The following is a 25,946-nucleotide window of genomic DNA, read 5'->3' as shown; positions in this document are numbered from 1 at the left end:
ATGAAGAAGTCAGTCATGGAAACAGGTGAAATGATATGTGATAAAGGCCACCATCAAGGTTTGTACTGAGAAGTTTTCCTGGAGACAGGGCATCTAAATCCAGGTTCAAAACAAAAGGTTCTATGAGCTGGGGGAAGTATGGTGGGGATTAGATGGACAAGAGAGGGAGGAGATATGTTAGTCAATAGGACAGAAGAATAGTATATGAAGTCAGGAGCTCCTGGTACAGTCAGGAAACCCTAAGTAGGCTAATATAACCAGACAAGAGTTTGTGTGTGTTGGGCATGGGGGGGAGGGTGGTGGGGGTGTGTTGATTGTGTGAAGAAGGTTAGAGTTGGAAAACAAAGGCCAGGTTATAAAAGGCTTATTAGTCAAGCTAAGGAGTTTGATCTTGAAGGCAAATAGAAAGTTTGACACTGGTGTATGACATGATTTGATTTTTAAAAGTACGTAAGGTAAATTAGAGGTAAGGAAAAAGTCAAGAGCAAAAAGACAGTTTAAAACTAGTTGGATGAGGGAATAAGGGAGATGGATTCCTAAAGAAGAGAGAAATCAGTTCCCCTAGAAGCACTAGTCCAGTTTAGGTGGTGAGTTAGTGTAACAAAGGGAAGGAAGAGTCATGGATGACATGATTTCTGAACTGGTTACACAGAAATACAGAAGGTTTACACCTTAGTGGGGGACAAAGTGGAGAGTTCGGTTTTACAGTATTCAATTGCATTTTCATTTCTTAATAATGTTTCTTTACCCTTTGTTTTCCTCTCTCATGGTAATTAATTGAAAATAATTTAAATTCTCCAGTTTGTAACACCCACTGAATACGCTATTAGCAACATTAGAATCTTTTCTTACCTTTTCAAGTTAGACTTCACAGGGTTTTCTGTATATAGTCCCTTATAGAAAAAAAAATGCCTAAATTAACTTGAAGCAACTTGTGGAATTAATTTTAAGTATGACATAACTTCTTTTTTTCCCCACATATTACTTCAGAAAATTTATCCTGCTATAAAGCAAGTTTCAATGAGTAAACAAATAATGTATTCAGCTTACTCCGTTGTAAGTTTCACTTGGCAATGAGAACAGTCCGATCTCACCTGGAATCTATTTTACAAAAGAGGTACCTATTTGCATTACTATAGTTTTAATATCAGCACAGATGAGTTCTGATTCCCAACAATCCTAATCTTGAATCTTGTTCTTGTGTAATTTATTAACACCTGATAATGGAGGCCCTGTGTATAAATGGACATTTGTTTCTTTTCAGTAAGAATGTGATGGCATGCCACAGATGTATAACCAAGAGAGAACAAAATAGGGCAGATAATAAGTTGTTCAGACTCCGTAGAACTAATAAATTAGGTGCGTGATTTGAAATATTGAAGAGCGGTGATCAGAAAATGAATCTCAGACTACATATTACTCTGGAGTGCCCTTTTCACTCTATTGTGATCTTGCTTCTGCTGCTGAATGAGTTTCCAGCTCCATTTATAATCAGCTACATTAGGGACACTATAGTCATCACAGAGCATCCCCATGAGAATGGTGAGAGCGTTTCTTGACTCCAGTGTAAGAAAGTTATCTGTCACTTTATCTGATTGAGCGCTTTTAACTGATGCCAAGCCTGCTTATATAAAGGCATCCATACTTTCTCAGAGAAGCTTGTGTGGTTAGCAAGGATGTGAGGCAAGTTGGAGGGGGGAAGAGAATGCCTTTGCTGAATGAATAAGTTGATCCATGTGACTTTTTTAACCCGATCTATTCATTGTGATGTTTAGTTGTACAGCTTCTCAGTTGGGAGAACATGAATCCTTATGGGACAATTTCATGACTTATAATTTAGTCAGCATGACACACTATTTATGTGTTATAAATCAAGAACCCTGATGTTGAGTCTAAGAAATCTATAGATCTAGTGCTTGATAAAGAGAAAGCTACATGTTCTAGTATTCAAACTATCAAATCAGTCACTTACTGTTAATTGAGCACTAGTCCAATGACAGTAGTTGGTAGAGAGGATGTTGATGAGGCATAAGATGCAATTCTTAAGTTCACAGATAAATAATTATCATACCACATGACATTGGTGATGAATCTACAGGGTAAGAAAATGGAGAAAACCACCATGAGGAGAAAGGGAGAGAAGCACAGAAATACAGGAGTTGAATTAAATTGTGAGAGACAGTGGAGAGGGTGGGAAAATAAATCATTGTATCTTTTTTGTTTGTTTTTTATATCACATCCTTTTTTTTTTTAACATCTTTATTGGAGTATAATTGCTTTACAATGGTGTGTTAGTTTCTGCTTTATAACAAAGTGAATCAGTTATACATATACATATGTTCCCATATCTCTTCCCTCTTGCATCTCCCTCCCTCTATCACATCCTTTTTAAAAGTACATTCTCAAAAAATAGCTGTGGTGCTTTAAGACAGCATCATCTGCACAAACCACACCGCAGGTCTGTGGTTCCCTACAACAGGAATAACAAATAAAAGTTGTGCTCATTAAAAACCATTTGAAGGGAAGAGGAAGAGTTTGAGTGGAAAAGAGTTCGAAAGATGCATTCTCAAAAAGCAAGCTTATGAGAAATGTGCTGTTTGGGTCTAAAGTAATTGTCAAGGTGCAACCATACCCCAAGGGACAAATAACTTCATCACAGGTCGAGAAGCAGGTAAAGAAGACGTGGGCAAGTCTTATAGACAGGGAAAAGGAGTAAATTTTATGTATGATTTGGGAAGAAGGAGTAGGAATAACACTGCAAACAGAACAGAGGATAGGAGATTGATGAGGTTGTTAATAAATTAAACATTATGACACGGCCAGTGTTCAAATGCTGTACAATAGAATGGGCATTGTGATTGATAAAATGCTGGGATACTACCATGTAGATGGTAAACACTGAGTGCCTCAGACCCTCCAAGTGTCTCTGCTGTTCTAGTCCCTTCCATGAAACTCTCAAGAGTTTTCCCAAATCCTCAATTAAGTGCTTAAACCTGGAGCAGCAGGGTCTTTAGAACCCTGTCCCAGATCTAAGGTCACCTTCCATTCTGATTGCAGCACTAGTGCTAGTGGCTTACTATTATTCCAGCATTGGGACATCAAAAAAATACTTTAAAAATGTATTTTAGTGTTTTTCTATACCAAAATGAGGATAATGCCTTAGGAAATTTAGAAATGGGACACAAATTTATAGACTTGTACAGTTATAGTGGTGCAGATGTATTGTTCTTAACAGAAATTAATTTGAAATAGGGCTCTATAGCAGAAGCACCACAATCACATAGAAAACAGAAAATTTTCATCAGTATTTATAAGCACTCTGTGTCTATCATTGGGCTAAGTTTTGGGAGTAATGGGGATGGATATAAAATGTGTGTAGAAAAATTTAGAAATCTTACAGCTGCAAGGGGTTTTATTTTTCTCATTTTCATAATAGTTAAGCATACCGGGTAACAGGTACTAACAGGAAAATGACTATTGGATATTTTCTTTGTATTGTTTTCATGCAACATTTTTCATATGGGTAACAAAGTGTACGTATTTGACAGTAATGGAATTTAACTTTTTCTTTCCAAATTCTGAAAGATTGTATTTCATCTCTTATACATGTTGCAGCTCCCAAAACATCAGGCCATACTTCTATCATTTTTTCCCCTAAGATCTTAATATATTTTACTTTTATTTTTGTTTTTACAATCTTCCTCCAGGAAATATTTATCTATTTAACTTTTTTCCCTCCAATCCTCTTTTCTCAAAGTTATTTTAATCCATTTTCCACATAGCCAACAGTTGGGTTTAATGTGGTGGTTGTTATTATCATTATTTTATATTACATTCTGCTTAAAAACCCTCTGTGGTTTTTCATTGTCTTTAGGATAAAAACAGAAGTTTTCCACAATCTATCCTGCCTACTTACCTTTCCAATTTTTCCTTGTGCATCTTACTCTCCTATGTCTTCAGCCTTCCACCCTTCCACAGACACACATTCTGCTTCAGCCAACTTCTTTTACTTTTTGAAAGTGTCACATGATCCTTAAACTTTAAGACTTTATACCAGACATTCCTTCTGTCCAAAATCCTTTTATCCCCTCTAGTCTTCCACACTCAGCCAACTCTTACTGATTCTTCAGATCTCAACCATATCATCTTGAATTATCTTCCCTATGTGTGTATAGACTATGTAACACTGATCACCATGTCTTGCACATCGTAGATGCTTGGCAAATATTAGTTACACAAATACATAAAGAACACCCCTCAACTTCCTATCCTCTTTTTAAATCAGTTTAGAACATGACTTTACTGAATTTTTTTTTCCTGTACTTGAAGAGGAGATGTCCTTTTTGCCATCCAAGGCTACTTCCTCCACAGGAACTCTCATCACCATTTCCTAAAACCCCTTACACAAAACCATCTTTCATCACTTATCCCTTCCTACTTAGATATTGTCAAATTTTCCCTACTTTCATTGAATAGGTTTTCGGCATCTTAAATGTAAGTAAAAAATAAGGATACTTATTACTTACATGTAAAAGGAGACATTATAAATTTCCTAAGAGTATATTAAAACAAAATAAATCTCACCATCCATATTTTCTTTATATTTCTATAATTCTGTGGTTGATGCCAAGCATGCTATGTTACAGGACCAAATTAAGCTACTCAAATTGCATTGTTTATTGCTTGAATCCATTTGAAACATACAGCAGGAAGTAAGGGAAAAGAGATGAGGTAGGTTTACACACTTCAAAAAGGGTATAGTGGGATGGACTAAGCACACTACCCCAATCCTATGGTATTTAATGTTCATATGGAAAGTAGGTGAAACTAAGTACAGAAGCAAGTAGCTTGTGAGACATTTTAGACAAGATAAAATAAGTAAAGCATATGTGTGATCATAGATAGGAAGGGATAGAAGGACCAAATAAATGATAAATGTTCATATACTCATCACTTCCCCATTGACAATGTGGATATCAGGACCAGAGTTGAAGGCATGCAGAGGCACTCAGCACATGAAACTTTCTTGGAGCCAAACATACTTGCTCTATTAGCGAGATGCATGGCTCACAGGACAGCACCCTCTTCTGCACTACCACTCCTAATGCAGCTTCTGCCTGGGATATCTGTCTTACTTCCATCTCTGTTTGAGAGATCCTCACCACGTTTCAAATTCCTGGTCAAGCCGTCTGCCTCTAAGAATCCTTGATCTCCGCTTTTGAAATTCTAGGTGCTATTGTAGCAGAAGAATATCCTCTATGTTGCTAAATAGAAAATATTTTAATGTAGAAAATGTCCTTATCATATGTTATACATAATTATATATCTGTAATATGTATATATCTGTAATATGTATATCTGTAATACATATATGTAATAATATGTTTGCAGATAGTTTGAATTATTGTTGAATTTGTCTTCTGTGGACCACCTGTCAAAATGCTGCTCCTTGTCAAAGATATATATTTTTCCAGGACATCGCTAGCAAATATTAATATTTGGATTTTAGAGAAAGCGATACATACAGTTTTATTTCTAGTAGTGTAAATCTAGTAGTGATGCCTGCTAATTCAATTTTGTGTTCATATTTCCTCATTTATAAATATGTATCTATATATTATAAATAATTGGATTAATTATAAAAATATGCAGTTATTTTTTATGTTCTTTGCTCTAGAGAGCTAGAATAGTTATTTTAACTTTGATTAAGGCTAGAATGAATATTTGTTAAAAAGGGAATCCTAGTGAAGGGGGGGAATCAAGGGTACTTTCGATATTTAAACATTCAGTAAAAATTGTTAAAGTGAAAGATTATTACCAGTATCTTCGCTTTAAAAAAATCATGCAAGTATTTCATGTTTTCTTTTTATTAGAGAGAACTATTACTTCAATAAAAAATTGTGAGTTTCAGAAATAGTACTTAGTGATTCAAAACATAGAAAGTTAATTGCTTGGTTAAATATATGTACCCAGGACCCTCTGAAAAGTTATGGTCCTAAGACCCATATAACATGTTCCTATTTTCCTAGTACTTGCTTATCTGCTTTTTATCAACAAGAGTTTTACAAGGTCCTTATTTTCTCAGTCAATTTAATAGTGAGTTGTTGTAAAGAAATCTCAGCTAGGCACTTTGATTTCCCAACATTCTAGGTTACATTCTCATTCTTGTTTTTTACTAAGTTTTTTGCTTTCAAATAATTAATCAGAATTTTATTTTTTAAGGGCTTCTTGAGTTCCTTAAATCAATCACCTATTCTCTACTTATGGCTTCCATATGATTGCTTCTATCATTTTAGGTAAAGAAATGGAACAATTTTAGAAAAATTATTATATATACTTCAGTTCTGAATCTGTTGCTTTCACATATTACTACTTATTCAATTTTAGTTCAAAATTCTTTACACGCATGTGTTCTATGTGTTGCGTGCCAATTGCAAAATGTATGAAATTATTTTCTAAACTTTTCTTTTCCTTAACAACAAATAGATTATTTTAAATTTAAATTTGATTAAAGTTGGGTTATTTTCTAATGAAACAATAACAATAAATTATAACAAAGGGAGAATCAAAGGCCAGAAAGTGTTCTTGCCTTCCATATTCAAAGATTCAGTAAATATTTGTTAAAGATCATTAAAAGAAAATATCTTTCTATTCAATTTCCCATAAAGGTAGGGGGTGGGCAGTGGGATTAGTAGTCTGGGGTTTCTTGAATTTAATTGCCTGAGAGACTTAATATGCTACTTAGTAACTTCTTTTACCTGAAACAAATATTTCTCTGTTTCTCTCTACCTAGAGATGTAGAGTTGAGCTCACCAACTGTCTGTCTTTTGTATTCCTCACTCATTCTTTTACATGTTTAACGTGTTGAGAACACAAAAATAATTCATGAACCTCAGTCTTTGAAAAGTTGTTTTTTACCCCAACAAAACCATCATTCTTCTGAATCCACTAGCTCCTAGGGGAGAGAAGTAGAAGGTTTGGAGAAGGATGTTCTAAAATACAACAGATTTTTAAGAAGCATCTGAATATTGCCCTAATTAGTCATATGACACGAGATGAGAGGGTTATTTGTTTTTGCTCTTTTATTTATTTTTGAGCAAATTGAAGTTAAGAGGCAGGTCAGTAATTAATTACTGGATGAGAAAAGAGGTAATTATGGTTAAGAACTGAAAATATTACGTATATTTGTTTAATTTCCTACTATTAATAAAAAGTAAAATCTCCCCTATTACGTGGATTATGGCATGTGGACATTGTTTCCCCAATTGTTCATAGAAGATCAGTTGATAAATATAACAAAAGACTGACCAGGCATCAATGAGCTTTGAAAAATGGTGATAAAAATGAGAGGATGAGATTTGGGGTAAAACAGACTGAACGTCCATTCCTACTTACTGGTCATTAACACTCTGTCACTTGATTTTCCCTTATGTTTTTAGAAAGGTTAAATGGGAAATGGCATGTAAGAAAATTATTTTCAGTCACTAGTTGAGTATGTTTTAATTACCCCTGCTGTCATTTTCCCACTTTGGCCATATTCCCCCCTTCTCCTTTACCTGTTTCCACATATATACACATATATTAGATTTCTCCCCAAGGTCTTTCCCTTGTACTTCTTTTCTTTTGTCTTTATTCTGAGGTGTAATCAACTCAAATGTCTTTAACTGTCAACTGTGCAAATGACTCCCAAATCTCCATCTTTTACAGTGAAACTGCTCCAAATCTTACATTTTCTTACTTTTATTTTTTTTCTCATTTTTCTCCATAAGTACTGTTTCTTTACCTACCCTATTTTACATAAAATCCTTTATTTTCATCCACACTTTGTAGATAGTTTCTTTGTGTTTTTAATCTTTTATTATTGCAAAGCTGCTCTAGTTTTATTTCCCAGCCACTAGTGCTCATTAGAATTTCTTGTCTTTTTCTTTGTAATTAATAAGTAGGTATCTTTTTTCATTAATTTACTTAGAACACAGTGAAGCCATGAGGAGTTTAATTTGAATTGTTCTTATAAACAAACTATATTATTCAAAATTTGTATAACTTATCCATGCAGCATTTTAGAATTCTAATTTTTAAAATTCAGGCTCAAATGTTTATATATCAAGCTTCCTGACTTGAATTTAAAGATAAAAATATGTTAAATAATACCCACTGATTAATTAAAAACTAATTCAGAAGAAACAGGGACCATAAATTTTAACCTAGAAATTTTACAGTCTCTTGTTTCAAAGGAACAGTATAATTGTTAATTTTGAACAGTGTACAGTTCTGTGAGGTTTGGCAAACACAGCCAAGATTTAAATGGCTCCATCATCCCTCCAAATGTCCTCCTAACCTTTTGTAGTCTCCTCCTGCCAACCCTAGCCCCTAGCAACCACGATCTGTTTTTTGTCTCTATTGTATTGCCTTTTCCCAAACGTCATGTAAATGGAACCATCCGGGTGTAGGCGTGTACTCTTTTGGGCCTGGCTTCCTTCACTTAACAAATGCGTTTGCAATTCATTCACGTTGTTGCATGTATCAATCATTTTGTTACTTCTTATTGCTGATTAGTATTCCATTATAGTGTTAGTATTCCATTACATGAGGGTATCAGTTTGTTTAACCATCACCAGTTAAAGGACATTTGAGTTATTTCCAGGTTTTGACAATCATGAGTAAAGCTGCTCTAAACATTTGCATATAGATTTTTGTGTGAACAGGAGTTTTCATTTCTCTTCAGTAAATATCTAGAATTGCTGGGTCATATGGGAAATATGTGTTTAATTTTAAAAGACAAGCCTGTTTTCTAAAGTGACTCTACAGTGTATGTTTCCACAGGCAATGCATTGATGTCCAGTCGTTTTAAATCCTTGCAGCTACATTGTATTGTTAATTTCTTCTTCTTTAAAAAAAATAAAAATTTTTGGTCATTCTGTTAGATGTGTAGGGGCATCTTGTACCACTACAATGGTGGTATAAAATTGATTTAATTTGCATTTCCCTAAAGACAAATAATTATGAGTATCTTTTCATGTGCTTATTTGCCATCTGTCTATCTTTTTTGGTGAACTGTCTCCCCAAAAGTTTTGTCCATTTTTTATTGGATTGCTTTCTTATTCTTGAATTTATGCATGTATGTATGTATACATACACAAATATAGACATATTGATATATATTTTTTCCTGGATACATATCCTTTGTCTCATGGATTTTTCAAATATTTTCTCCTAGTCTATGAATTATCCTATTTTTTTTTTTTTTTTTTGCACTGCTCTAAGTGCACTTAGAGCACTTCTGCCCCTGATTTATAGTAAAACTTGCCTTTTTTTAAAAGGACTATTTTTTTAGAGTACTTTTAGGTTTACCACACAATTGAGAGGAAGATACAGAAATTTCCTATATACGTTCTGCCCCCATGCCTGCATAGCCTCCCCCATTATCACTCACCAGAATGGTACATTTTTTACCAAGGATGATCCTACATTGACATATCTTAATCACCCAGAGTCTGTAGTTTACCTTAGCGTTCACTCTTGGTTGTTCTGTAAGCCTCCAGGACCTGTGGTTTGGTGTCTGACGTTAGTTTATGGGAATTCTCAGTCATTATAGTTTCAAATATTTCTTCTGTTTCTCTCTCTTTTTCTTCTTCTGATATTCTGTTTACATGTATGTTATCCTTTTTGTAGTTGTCCCACAGTCCTTGGATATTCTGTTCTGGATTTTGCCAGTCTTTGTTCTCTTTGCTTTTTGGTTTTGAGGATTCTAGTGATATATCCTCTAGCTCAGGGATTCTTTCCTCAGCTGTGTCCAATCTACTTATACGTCCTTCAAAGTCATTCTTCATTTCTGTTACAGAGTTTCATCTCTAGCGTTTCTTGTTTTTGATTCTTTCTTCAGATTCATATCACTCTGCTTAGATTACCCATGTGATCTTGCATGCTGTCAACGTTATCCATTAGAGCCCTTAGCATATTAATCACAGTTTTTAAATTCTCTATCTGATAATTCTAACATCCCTGCTTCCAGGTCTGCTTCTGATGCTTGCTCTGCCTCTTCAAGTTGTGCTTTTTGCCTTTTAAGCCTTGTAAGTTTTGATTGATAGCCAGACATGCTATACCAGGAAAATGGAACTGCTGTTAGAGGCCTTTAGTAACGTGGTGGTGAGGCGTGAGGGGGGAGGGCAAGTGTTTTATAGTCCTATGATTAGGTATCAGTCTTTTAGTGAGCCTGTGCCTCTGTACTGTGAGCTTCACAGGGTTTCCTTTTTTCTCCCCCCTTGGGTGGGACTGGATGGCTAGAGTGGGCTGGAGTTTGTTACGTATTTCCCTTCGCCCAAGGAGAAGGCTAGAGTCAGCTGGAGTTGGGTAGTTCTCTTCCCCCTTGGTTAGTTAACTAGTTTCACCTGAAGGTAGGCCTCGTTAAAAGGAATGGAATGCTCTGCAGTCTTTCAAAATGGTTCCCTTTCCCTCCCACCTGCCAGGAGGCTGAGGGGATTTCTCTTCCATATTTACCGTGGGAGTTCAGTTTACCACTCCTGGTGGCAAATCTCACAATCCTGATGATTGAGTCTTCCTGGAGTTTTTAATCTCTTGAGTTGTCTGCACTGAGCCTTCAGCAATTTGTCAATTAAAGTTCAAGTTTTCCTACCCACCCGTGGTTCCCGTGGAGGTTTGTTTTTGTGAATCTCTGCTCTGGTAAACCAAGACTTCCTTTATCTGTCTGTTTGTGTCCAAACTTGGGAGTAGTGTTTTGCTCTGTGTCCTCCCCTATCTTATGGATGCAAGAAGAATTGTAGATTTCTTAATCTATTCAGCTTTTTACTTGTTATTAGGACAGCATGGTGACATCTAAGCTCCTTTCATGTGGAACCAGTGAATTCTTTTTTCATTCTCTTAACAATGTCTTTCACAGAGCAAACTATTTTAATTTTGACAAAGTCCAATTAATCATTTTTTTTTCTCTGAAAGGTCATATTTTTGGTGATGTAGCTAAGAACTCTTTGTTTAACCTAAGGTCAAAAAGATTTTCTCTTCTGTTTTCTTATGCAAATTTTATAGCTTTATGTCTTTTGGTAGATCTTTAAATTATTTAGGGCTAATTTTTGTTAATAGGTGAGGTTTAGATTAAATTTTTTGTTTTTTGTTTACAAAATGGATGACCAGTTGTTGTCAGCAACATTATCTGAAAAAATCTCTTCTTTTTCGCTTAAATTGTATTTGCATTTTGTCAAAAATCAATTGCCAGTATTTGTGTGGGTACATTATTGGATGTTCTATTCTGCTAAATTGATCTATGGGCCAACCTTGACAACAATACCACACTGTAGTCTGGAAATCAATTAGTGTGAGCCTTTCAACTTTATTCTTTTTTCACAATTTTTTTTTGGCAATTCTAGTTCCTTTCTTTCCATATAAATTTTTGAATCAGCTTGTTCATCTCTCCAAAAAGTTCTGTTTGGATTTTGATTGAGATTTCTTCAAATGTATAGATCAATAGAGGAGAATTGTCATCTTAAGAATATTGTCTTCCAATCCATGAATGAGGTATATCTCTCCATTTATTTAGGCCTTGTTTGATTTCTTTCATCAATATTCTGTAGTTTTCAACCTAAAGTTAGTAAATATATTTTGTTGGATTTAATTCTATGTATTTTATTATTATCAGTGCTATTATAAATGGTACTTTAAATTTGAATTCCAATATTTTATTGTTAGTATATTCAATTGATTTTAATGTACTGACCTTGAAACTTTTCTAAACTCACTTATTAGTTCTATGATAGTGTTTTTTAGATTGAGGTTTTTTTTTTTTTTATGTAGACAATCATCATTTGCGAAGGGACAGAATTTTATTTCTTCTTTTCTTATTTATATTTATTAAATTTCTTCTTTATGCCTTATTGAACTGGTGTTAGGACCCTGTACAGTGGTGGATAAGAGTGGAAAGAGAGAAATCTTACCTTTTCCCAATCTTAAGTGTAAAATGTTCAGGTTTTCATCATTAAAAGATTTTATAAAAAGATTGAATTAAAACTATTTGTTCATTAAATGTGTGATAAATTGTGCAGTAAAATCATCTGGGCCTTAAGTTTTCTGTTGGAAGGTTTTTAACTATGAATTCAATTTCTACAGTAGATATTGTCAACTGAAGGGACCATGAACTATAAAGAGGCAAAAAGGCAATTTATTAATCTGGGGTCTTAGAACTGCAATTTATGAATCACAGATTCCTGAGGAACCCAGAATATTGTCCCAACAGAGGAAAATGGGTGAGGGCTTTTATGAGAAAACAGGGAAAGTTCATGCAGGGTTATACAAATTGTTTACCAAATATTTGGTTTGGAGTGTAAATTTTTTCTGTACATATAATTGGGTTATAGAACACATCTCGTTTGTCCCGGGGGAAAGGTATATTTTCTTTGTCCAGAAAAAGTCCCATTCTCAGCATTATTATTTCCTTTTGGCAACTCACCAACTATTCAGCAGTTTTATTTCAGAGTCTTTAGCAAAGGTGCAGCTCAGGCAGTAAACATAGAGGTCCTTAGGTCACGTCTCATTCATTCCTGGCATAGCTCCTTTCACAATATAATACTATTCAGATTATCTGTTTCTTCTTGAGTAACTTTGGTAGTTTGTGTCTTTCAAGGTATTGATCTATTTCATCCATGTTTTCAAATTTATCTGAATACAATACTATTCCCTTATTATTCTTTTAATATCTGTTGGGTTTTGAATGATGCATCTTCTCTTGTTCCTAATATTGATAATTTGAGTTTTTTCTTTTTCTTTTTTTCTTGGTCAGTCTGGGTAGAAGTTCATCAATTTTATTGATTTTTTCAAGGAACTAATTTTTGTTTTTATTAATTTTTTCTATTAATTTTCTTAATTTAATTTCATTGATTTCTGCACTTATTATTTTCTCCTCTTTGTTTTGTATTTATTTAGAAGTCCATTTTCAAATATTAGAATATTTTAAGAATATATTTTTGTTATCAATTTTTAAAATTTTAATTTGATTTTATATGGACAGAGTATAACCTTTGTATGATTTGTATTTTCTTTAAGCTAATGAGGTTGATTTTATGGTACAAAATATTATCTATCTTAATTAATGTTCCATGTGCACTTGTTAAGAATGTGTATAAGAAGAAGAGCTGTCGTAAGAATTTTATATATGTAAGTTAGATGAATTTGATAGGGAGTGCTTTTCTGGCCTTCAATATTTTAACTTTCATTTTCTGCCAATTAGTTCTATCTAGTACTGAGAGAGGAATGTTGAGGTCTCCAACTGTAGTTGCGGATTTGTCTATTTCTCTTCCAGTTTGCTTTATGTATTATGAAACCCTGTTGTGGGTGCATACATATTTAGGATTTCTCTGTTTTCTTTGAGAATTGAGTCCATTATCATTATGTCATAGCTCCCTTTATCTGTGGTAGCATTTCTTATTCCACGTCTTTTTTTGTCTAATATTAATATAGGTACTCCAGCTTTTAAAAAATTTGTTTTCATGTTATATCATTTCCCATCCTTTAACTGTATATGTAAAATGTGTTTATTGTTGACAACAGTCAGATCTTGCATTTTAATCTAATCTTACAATTTCTCTTTTAATTGGTGTGACTATTAAAATGACTGGTAAAAATTTTACCATCATGGTACCTGTTTCTGCTTATTCAGTTGCTTTTTTTTGGGTGGGAGGGGAGCTATTTTCTTTCTTTTCCCCTCCCTTCCTTTGGGTTGATTACGCATTTATTTATGATTTATGTTTTTCTACTTTTTTATTATTCATACATTTTTAACTATTCTAGGAATTTCCTAAGTTTTACAACATACAACTTAATTTAATTAGAGTCTGCCTTTAAATAATATTACATTGCTTCACATGTTGTGTAATGACCTTAAATACATATAGTTTTAAAATTTCCACCTCCCAACCTCTGGGCTATTTTTGTCACACATATTACTTTTACATATTCTATAAACACAAAATACATTGCTACTATTTTTGCTTTAGATAGTGTGATGGTTAATTCTGTGTCAACTTGAGAGTGTTTTTGTATGAGATTAACATTTAAATTGGTGAACTTTGGGTAACACAGTCTGCCCTCCATAATGTGGGTAGACCCCATCCAGCTGAAGGGCTGAATAGAAAAAATGACTGGCCTTCCTGAGTATGGAAAAAAATTCTCTGGCAGATTACTTTTAGACTAGAGCTGCACCATTGGCTCTCATGGGTCTTGAGCCTACTGGCCCATCCTGCAGATTTTGGACTTCCCAGCCGCTATAATCACATGAGCCAATTCTTTACAGTAAATCTGTCTCTCTCTGTACCTGTCTCTCTTTCCATATCTCTCTGTCTCTGTCTCTGTCTCTCTCCCTCTCCACCCCCCTCTCTTCATATGTATACCTGGAGACCTCTGACTATTACAGGTAGTTACCTTTCAGAGTAATTAAAGGAAGAAAAAAATTTATTTTATTTTATTTTTTTTACCTTTGTTTATTTTGTTTTACCTTCCATGTTCAGTAAACTTCATTTCTTCGTACAAATTCAAGTTTCAGTCTGGTATAATTTTCTTCAACCTGATAAACTTCCTTAATATTTCCTTTAGTGCTGGTCTTCTAGCAATAATTTCTCTCTTTGTTTCTCTGAAAGAGTCTTTATTTTAAATGCATTTGTGAAGTATATTTGTGGAAAGTGAATTTTTTCTTTTTAGCACTTTTAAATATCACTCCATTGTCTTCACATGCATGGATTCTGATAAGTGTAATGTAATTTATGTCATTCTTATTTCTCCATTGGTAATGTATCATTTTTCTTTTTTTTCAAGAAGTTCTTCCTTTTTCTCTGGCTTTGGTAATATATACGTGTGTGTGTGTTTTAAATTTATCTTGCTTAGTGTCTCTGGGCTCTTGGATCTTTGGTTTGTTATTGTAAACTTTGGAAAATTATTGGCAATTATTTCTTCAAATATTTTTTCTTCCCATTCTGTAATTCTAATTTTATGTAAGTTATCTCATTTGATATTGGCTCAAAGTTCTTAAATCCTTTAGTCTTTTATTCTATTATTGTCATCATTATTATTATTAATTTATTTTATCTTTAGTTTGGGTCACCTCTTTTGACTTATCTTCACGTTAGGTCTTTTATTCTTTCCTTAGCTAAGTTGCATCTACTTTCTTTAACTGAATCTATGAGCCTGTTGAAGGCATTCTTCTTTTCTATTACATGCTTTCGTTTTCTGTTTCTAGCATTTCCATTTAATTCTTATAGTTTCCATCTCTGCTGAAATTATCCATCTGATTTTTCATTTTGCCCACCTTTTCTATTAGAACCTTTAACACATTGATTATATTTATTAAAAAATTTTCTCTCAGTTGCAACATATGTGTTATATCTGAGTTTTTCTTTATTAACCTCTTGGCAGTGAGTTGTTTTTTTCCTTTTTTTTTCTCTACTTCATAATTTTTTGTTGTGGTTGAGTGCTATATATTTTGTGTAGCATAATAGAGACTGAAATAAATAGTTGTAATGTCTGGAAATGGGAACAGCATTCTTTTTGTTATTCCTTTAGTATCAGGGTTTAATTTAATCGAATGAGGAGATGAAGTGGATTTGAGGTTTGTCATTGCTATGGTTACCCTCAGTGAAAACAGGGTTCAAAATTTTCTAATGATACTGTGTTTACATTGAGGGCTTGTATGCCAAGGAGATTTTCTCAATGCTTGCTCCATCCTCGGCTTTTATTCTTTTCTTTGTTTTAAAGCTCAGAGATTGTCTCTCTCCATGTTCTTGTGTGTCTCTCAGCAGCATTACCCTCTTAATTGTTACTCAATGCTTATTTGCCTGGTAGCAGGAGTTATTCTCTGTTGTTCTGGTTAAACCTCAGTCTTAGGCAGTCACTGTTTCCAAGAAGGAGAGAAATCAGAGAGACTAAGAATGTTAAAAACACTTGACCCACCGTTGGTGGCTTCGAAGATGGAGAAAGGGACCCCTTGATTTTAATGCCCTTTAGATTGCCTTAATTCACCTGCTTGTTATCTCTGGGCTGGATGTGGATAAACTCTACATGAACTTCCTTGACATTAGATTGGCCCTCTTTTAATCCATTGTTCACATTGTCAAATTTATTTTTTAAAGCACTGGTAAGACTTTGGCACATCCATGCTTAAAAGCATTTCATGGTTTTTTAGTGCAATGATTCATGCATTTATTCTTTCATTCATTTGTAAAAATCGAAAATGTTTTTTGAGAATTTACTATATACCAGTTATTATTGTAAGTGATCAATCTGTACCAATTCATATAATAGTCATAACAACTTTATGAGGAAGATAGAGTTAGTATTTTTTTTTAAATGAGAAAGGTAAAATTTCCAAAAGATAGATTTTAAAAGCCTGATATAAAATTCTGGCACCCTAATTTTCAGAACTCATGAACTTAACCACCATATTATTCATTCAACAAATATCCTCTGGCTGCTAACTAAATGCTAGTTATGCATTATGCTACATGCCAGGTCTATTTGAAAAAAGAAGATAGAGAGTCTTACAGAAACAAAATTATACAAGAGGACTATGGCAAAGGAAATGGAAAAAAAAAAGATTAAAATGAGAGAAATATTATGAAAGAAGTTTACCAAGAGTTAATAATTAATTTTGAAGAAAAAGAAGTAAAAATATTAAATAATAATTCTGAGATTTCAAAGATGCAGACCAGTAAAATGATGGTATCATAAACATAGATGAGGAAATAAAAAATGATCAAGTGAAATAGTGCTATATTAAGCCATTGAAGCTATCTATTTCTTCTTGAGTGAACTTTGGTAGTTTGTGTCTTTGAAGGATTTTTTTCATTTCATCTAAGTTGTCTAATTTATTGGCATAAAGTTGTTCATTATTTTCAATATTAGTAGAATCAGTAGTGATAGTACCTGTCACATTCCCAGGTCAGGGATCAATGACATTCATTAACAAATATTCAGTGTCTTAAAAAAAATTGTTTCCCATTTATTTTGTTTATTTATTGGCTGTTTTAGGCAGGAGGTAAAGTCAATTTCTTTTCATCTTTCTTGGTAGAGAGCAGAGATACATAACATAAATTGGATTTGGAAAATGTCAAGAAATTTGCATTAAAATAATTTAGTAATTAGAGAGAAGGAAATAGAATTCAAGAAAATTTCTGGATTAATATGTAATCATTATATCTATAAATGGATGAACTGTTTAATGAAAGAGTATATAGGTGTAGAAAATAAAGTGAAGAACTCAGGAGTAGTCTTTGGAGATAAAGATTTAGAATGGAAATATTCTTTAGAGATGTTTAAATCAGTGATTTTGAGGGAAAAGCATGCCCCACTCCCATCTCATCTCCCAAGGAAGTATGGTAAAATCTCTTTGGGTGAGAAGAATTTTGTTTGAAAACATAAAGTAGGATCTATCTAACCTCCTTGTTTTACAAATAAGAAACCTAAGGTTAAATTTTTTTAAAAAATCACCAATTAGGAGTTTGGGATTAACAGATGCAAACTACTATACATAAAATTGATCAACAACAATGCCATACTTTATAGCACAGGAAACTATATTCAATATCTTGTAATAAACTATAATGGAAAAGACTCTGAAAAAGAATATATATATATATATACACATAAATATATATGTATAAAACTGAATCGCTTTGCAGAAACTAACACAACATTGCAAATCAACTATACTTCAATTAAAAAATTAAAATTAAAAAAATCACGTGACTTATCACAAACATGAAGTTACTTGGCAGCAGAAATATTTGAAGCACAAAAATTATATTGAATCAAGTATTTGCTTGATGCTGAATCCCCATTTTGGTTGATTGGGGTTGAAATATGTGGATCTACAAATTCTTTTATTCCTCCAAGTAGCTGTACCTTTTGAAACGTTATTTTGTAGCTCCTGACCTCAAGGTGTGGAATTTATCATTTACTCTTTTATATTTGGTCTGGTTGTGTGAATTGTGTTGGCAAACCTGTGTCAGAAGTGATGATATGCTAGTTCTGAGCTTAGCTTTCAAGAGGCATTGCATTCTTCCACTCACTCTTTCTCTTCCTCTCTGCATCCTTCTCCAGAATGAAAATAAATTCAGGCTAACCTCCTGAAGGGTGGGAGAACACATGCAATTCAGACAAGTTGTCCCAGCTGAGGTTATTCTGGACAAGCTTGTCAAAACTTACCTGTCAACTGACCCCAGAATCATAAGCAAACCCAGTCAAGATCAGCTGAGTCTGATTCTTTTCAGAACTGCCTAAAAATCTGCAGAATTGTATGATAAACAAACATTTATTGGTTTAAGCCATGCAGTTTTGGAGTGGTTTGTTATACAGCAATTGGTAACTGATACATCCATTTAGTGTTCTACCAAAAAAAAAAAAAAATAATTATAGTTTTGTTCCTCTCTCTTGACTAACAAAGATTTTTACATTATTTTCCTCTTTAGCATAGTAAGAAAAATCGAGTTCATTGTTTAAAGATTTTCTGATTTAATCATGCACATAGGCAGTTTTACATGTTATGAGGTAGATAACATGCATGTTTTGATCCATGCTCATAGTTTTGCATCTCCAACATTAACAATACACTTCTAAAGCAGATTGAAAAAAAAAACAGATTAAACTTATTTATTTCCTTTAATTCAGATATGAATTTCTAGGAGTAACTCAACTTTTCTTAAAAGTCAGCTAGAAGTTTTTGGCAGAAAAAATGTTATCTCCTAAACCATAGCCCATTGTGAATTAATCTGTCACACTAACCTGTCATAGATTTGAAAATGTTAGTGCTATCCAGAGAGATTTGGCAACCTCTACTACATTTAATTGCAGAGTTTTTCTGTATATATGATAAAGCTTTTGTATCAGTTCTGCATCATAGAGTTATTTTCTTGAAGACATTTGGAAGAAGAATTTAAGATTTATTTTTAAGTTCAATCAATTCTAGAACTACCAATAAAAATATCTCAACTGAGATGACAAGCAGGTACCTTCTAAGCATTTCTAAATTTACACAAAAACAAGCAATGACAACTATATCATAACCTAATCCATTGCCTGACAGATGACACATTTCTCTGAGAATTCCCATCTTAGAGAAGATAGAATGTGATAAAAGTATGTGATAGAATTGAAGAAAATTAGTACCTACCATTTATTGAAGGCATTCTATATGCAAGATCTTTCTAGGTCCAAGCATTTTTATAGGGGCTTTATATGTATCATGCCATTTAATCGTTATAAAATACCCTATGAGGAATATAGAATTATACCCCTTTTCATATGATGACACTAAAATTAACAACCAGAAACCAAGTCTGTGATCCCATAATCCATCAGTGGTGAGGCATGAGGCCTTGAGAAAAATCATGCTCACTCCCGGGACATCTTACCTGATCACAAAAGCTCAGCACTGTGACTCTCAAATGGGTTTGGGCACCCTGTCTCTATGATCATGCAATCACACCTATATAAATATATCACTATGTTTTTCATATTGTGTTATAATTATCTATTTATGTGTTTATCAAAAACCCAAGAGTCTGAGCTTCTTGAAAGCAAGAACTATATTTATTTAACTCTGTTGACTGATGAAACAGAACAGAGAGTTCTAGCTGAGGATATATTTGACCTTTTTGGTTTAACTCTAGAGAGGCCCAGCACTAGGGAATATCAGGTTTACGAAAGGGTAGATATAATATGTGGGTGGAAAAAATAGAGGATATTTTACAAGTCCATATATGGAAGAGTAGACTGGCTTGTACCTTCCAATAGAACAGCAGCAGCTGAGGCCTCTCCCCTAGGCTCAAAATGCAAGTATTCTTACCTAAACAAAGTGAATGAGACATCTGGAGGAGAGCTAGGCAGCTAGCATAGGTGACAGACCCCTAGAGTCAAGACCTTTGCATTCTGGCATTTAGAGCACCCCTATATGATGTTGGCTCCCAGATAACCATCATAGCCTCTCACCTATACATTAGCAAACCCACCTATGTGCACAGAGCTTTGTAAAACTTTATTTGGGGATAAGTTTATTATTAAATATGAACGAATACCTATGGGTCACCAAAGATTTGAGAAAAGCCTACAACATAGTCAAGAAAAATTAAGAGAAATAACAACATAACCCTAGGAGAAAAAAGAAATGATTTGAAGTACAGTATAGAACTTAAAACAAAACTCTAAGTAGAATCCTCACATAGAGTTGAAAAAAATATTTCTGAAACTCTGGAATAAGATGCCAATATAAAGGAGCCAGTAAAAAGAACTCTTAGAAACTGAACACTAGCTTCCAAAATCTAACACCAAATAGAAGGAGTATAAGTACAATTGAGGAAAACTCCTAAACAAAACCAAAAAAGCAATGAGATTCAAAAATTGAAAGAAAAAAAAGTACAGAATTTAAACTCTGGATGGCCAAAATCTGATCAATAGAGGTTTGACAAAGACAGAGTAGAGAAAATGAAGAGATTTTCAAAGAAAGAGTGCAAGAAAATAAGATAAAGAGAGATTTCTGCAAACTAAAATGGCCAACAAAATATTAACCAAGATTAATGAACAAGACCTAATTAAACCTATCGTGAAGTGGTAGAACAATAAATTAACAGTCACCACAACAATAATAATAATCACAAGCAGCAAGGATTGAGTGCTTACCGTAACGTGCTATTTTACAAAGATCCTCTCTGTTTTTGCCCATCCATATACCTCTTTCTTGATTTCATTTGTCCTGGATCTTTAAATCTTGCTTCCTTCTGGTTTCTGCCCAACTGACTAAAGACATTTGCCCCTACACGTTATTCCAAGTATACACTTATCTCGGGATACTTCTCTCTTCACAGAAAGGTGATGAAATGTACTGTCTGAAGCCCTGCCCTTTGGAAGGATTTCCACTTACCAATGAGGACCACCTTTGAGTGGGTCTGTGGTTCATGAGTAGTTTATATTTAGCTTGTCCTCACATGCCAAGTTGACCCATCTGAGAACAAAGTTCAAACTATATTCTCTTTGTTAGTTGGTCTTGGCAATCTTTCATGAAGCCATATATATATATATACACACACATACACCAAGGGAGAGGCATTATTTCAATTGTGTCAGATTATAGGGGTTCTAGGCCACCTCTTCATGCAAACTTACTTGTACAACATGAACCTTCTCAAGGTTGATTCCAGGTGCACTGCTTCCACTTTGAAATTGATTGCTATTGGACCTACCTAACAGAATGACTTGGTAGGTCTGACAGAGTTCAACTCATGATGGACAGTTCTAGTCACATGGTCAATTAATGTCCCCATGATTTGGTAACATATTCACAGGTTCAGGGAGTAGGATACAGACATCTTTGAGGGAACGTTATTTGTCCTACCCCAGGTTAAAATAGTTTCAGACCACAGTACTATTCCAGAAAGGTTTTGGCTAGGCTAGTGGGAAGTCCTTAGGCCACAGTTGTTAATGAAAGGATCTTGCATCTTGCAGGAATGGGACTGCATTAGTACTCTTGCTGTTCTCAGTCATTGACTGGGAGCAGTTTGTGGGAGGTGTGGACTCAGTGCAAGCCTGGTAGTGGATCCAAAAGTGGAACAACCAGTGCCATTAGTCAATTATGATCCCTGAAGAGGTGTGTGTTTTATGGCTTCTATAGAGGCCTATCAAATATTGCAATTCTTTCTGATTATTGGTTGACTTTTCAATTGCCTACTCTTATCCACCATAATTCACATAGGTTTTTCAGATTCCTTACTGATGAATTAAATGGGAATTATTATGGACAGATTAACACAGAGGTGTGCCACCCAGATCCCCTCTGAGGAAGAACTTGCTGCCTACTTGTATGGAGTGTGGTCAGAAGAGAGTATCCAACTATGAGCTCCTTCAGAATCTGTTTAGCTTCGGAGAATTGCTTTGCTGAAGTCATGCTCATCCAGCAATTGATCAGGGCAGGGTATAAAAGGCCAGTCACTTACCAATGTGGGACATTCAGAAAAACATACTAAGTCCAGAACTCCCAGCTGGATTGGCCAAAATTTATAAGCTCTGCATTGAATTTTGACTTCTGCCCATATTGCTTTATCCTCCTTCTTTCCTTAGGTGCTGGTATCTAATAACAATTTTACACCAAACTCCATTTCAACCTGGTTCCGGAGAACCCAACCTACATCAGACAAGAGCCACTACCCCTTCATTCTTTAAGGATTTGAAGGTATCATAATCACTGCTACTTTACCCCCATCCCTGGACAAATATTGTTTTTTATTTACTGTATCAGACGGGGAAGGTGGGAAGAATTTCCTACTATAGTAATTCTTACTGTGCAGGTGAAGAACTCTTAAGAGTGTTTTGCCAGTTGTTAAGATTTATATACTGTAAGATTCTTTCAGGCAAGTTTATCTATACTTTCTCTCTGCAGCACAAGCTGCTGGTATATTTCATGACACATATAAGACACTCAATACCTGCATGTTGAATGGGTAACTGAATAAACACTTGAAAGAATGCAGATACAGTAAATAGTGTTTCCTACTTGGGCAATCATTCTATTATAACTTTACTTCTAGCTATCTACTTAGAGTAGAATGGGCCTACCCCTTTGAAATATTTTTCAGCAGAAAGGCACTGTATACAGAAGTCTGACCATTAGCCTTTGGTGATTCTGCATGTGTTCTTTTTGAAAGGCAATGTGACATCATATAGTAATTCCTGTTAAGTTCCAGGATTAATTATTGGAATTCTAATTGTAGATTTGCCACTAACTAATTAAGTGACTCATTTGATTTTTCTGAACTGCAGAATACTCATCTTTAAAATGAAGATATTAAGACTTGCTTTCCTTATGTCATAGATTTCTTGAAAATAACAAATGTATTAATCTATGCAAATCAGTTACAAAGCATTTGGCTGCAAGTAACAGAACAGTCAGTTTTAAATAGTCTATTGTCTCAAATAATGAGTTAGCAAGAGAGTGGCTCCAGGTTTGACTAATTCAGTGACTTGACAATGTAATTGAGTCATTGAAACAATGGTCTTTCCCTTTTCCTCTCTGCCATCCCAAGCATGACTCTTTAATCTGACTCTCGATATGGTACCAAGGTGGTTGCTGCACTTCCATGTCTCACATGAAGTTATGACAACATCTGGAAGCAAGAGACAATAAACTATTTCTCTTTTAATGCCTCTTTTTAAGATTTAAAAAAATAAATCCCCACTGATTGCCCTCATGAGTTACTGACAAATAGGACTGCCATGGTTTTCCTTATAACAGTGATTCTTAAGCTTTATGCATAACGATTAAGATCTTTCCATTTCTGCTTCTTCTCTGTAAGCTCAGCATTTACGTTACATGGCACACTGTACACAGAAGAGCAAAAGTAGTGAATCAACACCCATGAATTTATTTTCAAAGATCTAATCTTAGTTGAGTAGTAAAAAGACGAAGTAGTACAGGCTTCTTATAATACTGTTGAAGAATGACCCACCATCTGTGACACATTGCTGAGTTACAGTTATCTTATGTCAAGGTATAAAGCTCCTAATCAGGATCAAATTCTACCGTGCTGAGAACAATGAACTAAATGCTGACACTAACTTTGATTTCTACCCGTGTACTCCTTTAAACTCTTGATCTCAATAATGTTTTTCCTTCTCATGTGTACCTAATCTTGCTACTCTGAAAACTGCAACAGTATACATCAAATCTATTGCATCCACATTGTGATCCCAGTGGATAGGCTCAATCTCTGTTTTCTGATGAAGACATATTTTGTCACCTGCTGGTACATCTTATAGATAAATGCAACTTCTAATAAGGCAGTAGGAAATGAAGTAACAAAAGAAGACCCTTTTACCAGGCACCCAGCAACATGGGCAGCATTTGCATCAAAACCGTGAAGAAGGTGGCCTAGGCCTTTATAAAGAAGTACTACATGTGCCTGGGCAACAGTTTCCACATGAATAAGCACACGTGCAAGGAGATTGCCGTTATTTTCAGCAAGAATTTCCACAAGACAGCAGGCATCTGATGAAGGGGGTTCAGAGTGGTCCCATGAGAGGTATCTCCATCATGCTGCAGAAGGAGGAGAGAGAAAGGAAAGGTAATTTTGTTCCTGAGATCTCAGCCCTGGATCAGGAAATCATTGAAGTAGATCCTGACACTAAGAAAATGCTGAAGCTCTCAGACTTTGGCAGTCTGTCCAACCTGCAGCTCACTCAGCTCACAGTTGGAATGGATTTTAAAATACTGCGTGGAGCCGTTTGACTCTTTCTGTAATGTTGTAATTTTGTCAGAAACCCAGGACAACAACAGCAACAAAGGAGACCAAGCAGTGAATCTAGTTCTCCAAGAATTTTACCCAGTGTGACCGTTCTTCTCACAAAGATGCAAAAGAGAACCATTGTGTTTAATGAATAGCAAACGTTGATTAGGACGAGCAAGTTCAAAAAGGACAAAAAAAAAGAGGAGCAGAAGCACTGAAAATGAAAGTTCAAGAACTGGGTCCAAAAGGAGAAGTTAGAACAATGTATTTGCTCTTGTACAATTGCACATATGAGTATTTGTGTGTGTGTACACATACAATTTTATGTGAGCATATACACACACATATGTACATATACACATATATACACATACATATATAAATTTATGAATAGATTACTTATTAAAGATTGTGTTTGATAGAAGTGATCTGATCCTCCTTTGAGAGACTAAATGAGAGACATGGAAAATAAAATCAGTTGGTGGTTAGAGGCAGAGACAAAGAGGAGCTAAATCAACAAGCTCATGGTGGATGAACAGTGCTTCTCAACAATGGGTCATGGGCAAGTGCCCACTGAACAACATGACCAGAACTAGGAGAAGTTTTTGAATACCAGCTTCAGGGCATCACTCATGAAGAATCTGATTCAGAGGGGAGGCCAAGGAAATACATATATGTGACCAATCCCAATGGCCATGTCAGATTATGAAGTAAAGTACAAAGAAGGACTAGATAATCCATACCATCTTCATTTGTACTGTTCTCAAAAGGACCTTTCGGTTCCATCATTCTATTAAGCCTGGCAGTGTGGCTTTTCCTCTTCCCTTAATTCTGTATGCATCCTTAAAATACATTGCTTCACTTGAGGAAACATGAGTTTGTTTTTTTGCAACAGAATAAAGTCCAACTCACTATAACACATCTCACCTTTCATTTACTTTACACTGATTCAAAAGAATTACTTCTACAACTACTCATATTGAAGATGGTAATTATTCATAGAATAAGAAAAGTAGACCTTGAATTGTAAATTTATAATCCAGTTCAATTTTTGAGAAAGAAATAACCTGGTTTCCAGGTGTCATAGTGTCTATAAGATCATTTTTTTTTACAAAGGTACATATTATTGTTTCATAACTCTAATATTTAAGAAGTTCTAACACATGCCCTATTGAAAATCCAGTGCCCAAATTATTAAGCTATACAAAAAAATTCTGTATGACTTAAAAAGTTAAATAATACTGAAATCCACATTATAAAGTATTACAAGAAAATATGTAAGAAAATATATAAAGGTAAAAAAAAATATATATATATATATATATATGGGCTATAGCTATTGAGTGCTTACTCTGTGCCTGGTATTGTTTTCAGCTTTAAGTGTTACACACAGACTAATTCATTTAATTTTCAAAAGTACTATGTGAACAAGTGCTATTATTACCTCATTTTTCAGCTGAGGAAACTGAGACATAGAGAGGTCAAGTAAAATGTTCAAGGTCACACAACTAGTAAGTGGCTGGATTGTGAAAGAGACAGCTGGACTCCAGAACATGCACACTTAACCAACATCTAAGAAGGATAAAACTTAACAGCATGTCAAGTGAGCAGACTATTTTCCCAAAAATATAATCCATGTTTTGAATGTATGTACTTTCGCCATTTATGCATAGGTTTTTCATG

At 34.4% G+C, this 25,946-nt stretch overlaps 1 pseudogene; it reads left to right on the top strand.

Annotated features, from left to right (window-relative positions):
- The first annotated feature begins 23,870 nt into the window (after positions 1–23,870).
- Positions 23,871–24,265, top strand: LOC103014075 (40S ribosomal protein S17-like; annotated as a pseudogene).
- Positions 24,266–25,946: the final 1,681 nt, after the last annotated feature.

This window comes from Balaenoptera acutorostrata, chromosome 2, assembly GCF_949987535.1.
Source record: "Balaenoptera acutorostrata chromosome 2, mBalAcu1.1, whole genome shotgun sequence".
NCBI classification, from domain to species: domain Eukaryota; kingdom Metazoa; phylum Chordata; class Mammalia; order Artiodactyla; family Balaenopteridae; genus Balaenoptera; species Balaenoptera acutorostrata.
This window is presented reverse-complemented; position numbering and strand designations above follow the sequence as displayed.